The sequence below is a fragment of the Lissotriton helveticus genome, chromosome 1_2 (genome assembly GCF_964261635.1).
Source record: "Lissotriton helveticus chromosome 1_2, aLisHel1.1, whole genome shotgun sequence".
NCBI lineage: Eukaryota > Metazoa > Chordata > Amphibia > Caudata > Salamandridae > Lissotriton > Lissotriton helveticus.
In genome coordinates this window covers 376706494-376708993 of record NC_136058.1, presented here as the reverse complement: position 1 = coordinate 376708993, position 2500 = coordinate 376706494, and the positions used below count along the sequence as shown (strand labels likewise).

Here is a 2500-nt window from a genome sequence, read left to right as displayed (position 1 = left end):
CTTAAATTGTACACATATGAACAAAGTGTGCGCAGCAGACATGACAACGCCAAAGTTTCACATGATGATGGCTTATGTAAGACAAGCTCCAGGCAGGCACATACATATCAAGATATATATTGAGTCTAAGGAAAGACGCTGTAGTCACTCGTCTCTGTGGCGCAATCGGTTAGCGTGTTCGGCTGTTAACCGAAAGGTTGGTGGTTCAAGCCCACCCAGGGACGTATTATTTTGCCTGAATGAAACACTTGAATGGAAAACAGATACATACCTTTGCTCTCTCTTGCTGGACACCCTTTCCCTGAATATTTCAATTCTCTGCGTTCTCTCGGCACCTGCAGTCAATTTCATAATTAGGATAGAAAACAAAAGGTCAAGCTCTGTAATACAACTGTAGGCATATGAGGAGGGGAAAATAAGTCAAAAGGCCCACAGCATTTGTTGATCTGGCTCCGAAAGCTGTAAGTGTAAGGACCTCGTGGCGCAAGGGTAGCGCGTCTGACTCCAGATCAGAAGGTTGCATGTTCAAATCACGTCGGGGTCACTGCTTACCATTTTATTCCCCACTGAGGTCATATATTTCCTTTCGAAAACAAAGTCAAAAGAAAGCAGTCTTGCATTGGCCGGGAATCGAACCCGGGCCTCCCGCGTGGCAGGCGAGAATTCTACCACTGAACCACCAATGCTTCACATGGGTTGTTCACAGGCAGAGCTCTGCCCAAGACAGTGATCAGGTGCACACACTTAAATTGTACACATATGAACCAAGTGTGCGCAGCAGACATGATAACGCCAACGTTTCACATGAAGATGGCAAGAATCAGATGCAGGAGACTATAACTATGAATGTCTTTGCATTTGCTGAGGTCACTGGCTTGGGACTAGAGTTGTGTTTATCAGGGCATGATGGCAGGCTGCTCCCGACAAAAGTGGTTCACAGAATGCACCCGCCAGATCACCAGCACTATTGTGTTTCAGATTATCTCACTGAACTCTCCTCCTGGAAAATCCTTCCCACTGGCTTTCCCAGATTCTGTGTCCTCCCCTAAATGCTGGGGTGAAACGGGCAGAGTTCTGCGCCCTGCGTCCCTTTACGCGTCCCTAACGCGCTCCCAACGCGGCCTACAGCCCTGGTCGGGCACAGCCCTGGTCGGGCTTAGATCACTGGAGCCTTTTGTGACCAAGAACTCCGGAAGCCTAGGGTCAGGCCTGTTGCACAGGCATATTGTGCCTTGCCAATCCGGGATTGTTGTGTTTCAGGGCCTAGCCATCAATACTCCTGGGATTTCTTTCCCTGAGAACCCTCTTGTCCCTGTCCTCCCACAAGCCCCAGCTTTTATGTAAAATAAAGTGTGCACCATGGGCCTTCCCCTATTTGCTCTCTCCCCAATCTCTTTCTCCAAAGCTGAGCTCTGAAGGTAAATGTATCTATCTGAGTGAGGGGCTAGGGAGGGCCTTTCCCAGCAGTCTTACAAGTCAAGAGTTCAGAGAAAGCACCTGCTATGGGAGGGAGACTTTGCTCACAGAGAAGTCAAGTCTAACATAACACATCTGATGGGCAAGGCACACGCCTTACTGGCTGGTAGCACACCTACAGAGGAGCAGGGAGCTATGCTAAGCAGGCAACAGAAAAGTCATGTATGTGTCTCATACACTGGGACCGGTAGTAATACTGGCTCTAAGACCATTAGACAGTAGTCTATTCATCATTACGTCCAACAATAACAAGACACTAAGCAAATGAGAAATGCTGTATGGCATAAAGACGCATTATATAACACAAGCTCCAGGCAGGCACACAATTATCAAGATATATATTGAGTCTCAGGAACTGTGCTACAGTTATTAACCTCTGTGGTGCAAATGGTTAGCGCGTTCGGTTGTTAACAGAAAGGTTGGTGGTTCAAGCCCACCCAGGGAAGTATCCTTTTTGCCGGCATGAAACACTTTAATGAAACACAGATACGTACCTCTGCTCTCTCCTGCTTAAGACCCTTTATCTGAACATTTCAATCCTCTGCGTTCTCTCTGCACCTGCAGTCAATTTCATAATTAGGATAGAAAACAAAAGGCCTAGCCCTGTAATACAACTGTAGGCATATGAGGAGGGGAAAATAAGTCAAAAGGCCATCAGCATTTGTTGATCTGGCTTGAAGGCTGTAAGTGTAAGGACCTTGTGGCGCAACGGTAGCGCGTCTGACTCCAGATCAGAAGGTTGCGTGGTCAAATCACGTCGGGGTCACTGCTTACCATTTTATTCCCCACTGAGTTCATATATTTCCTTTCGAAAACAAAGTCAAAGGAACGCAGCCTTGCATTGGCCGGGAATCAAACCCGGGCCTCCCGCATGGCAGGCGAGAATTCTACCACTGAACCACCAATGCTTCACATGGGGAGTTCACAGGCATAGCTCTGTCCAAGACAGTGATCAGGTGCACACACTTAAATTGTACACATATGAACAAAGTGTGCGCAGCAGACATGACAACGCCAAAGTTTC

The 2500-nt window shown here is 47.6% G+C and overlaps 5 non-coding genes across 5 annotated transcripts; 3 read left to right on the top strand and 2 right to left on the bottom strand.

Moving 5' to 3' along the window:
* Positions 1-150: 150 nt before the first annotated feature.
* TRNAN-GUU (transfer RNA asparagine (anticodon GUU)) lies at positions 151-224 on the top strand. The gene has a single exon. It is a non-coding gene; the product is annotated as a tRNA-Asn (tRNA).
* A 248-nt stretch (positions 225-472) lies between these two features.
* TRNAW-CCA (transfer RNA tryptophan (anticodon CCA)) lies at positions 473-544 on the top strand. Its single transcript has one exon. It is a non-coding gene; the product is annotated as a tRNA-Trp (tRNA).
* A 71-nt stretch (positions 545-615) lies between these two features.
* Positions 616-686, bottom strand: TRNAG-GCC (transfer RNA glycine (anticodon GCC)). The gene has a single exon. It is a non-coding gene; the product is annotated as a tRNA-Gly (tRNA).
* Positions 687-2170: 1484 nt separating this feature from the next.
* TRNAW-CCA (transfer RNA tryptophan (anticodon CCA)) lies at positions 2171-2242 on the top strand. Its single transcript has one exon. It is a non-coding gene; the product is annotated as a tRNA-Trp (tRNA).
* Positions 2243-2313: 71 nt separating this feature from the next.
* TRNAG-GCC (transfer RNA glycine (anticodon GCC)) lies at positions 2314-2384 on the bottom strand. Its single transcript has one exon. It is a non-coding gene; the product is annotated as a tRNA-Gly (tRNA).
* Between the last annotated feature and the right edge of the window lie 116 nt (positions 2385-2500).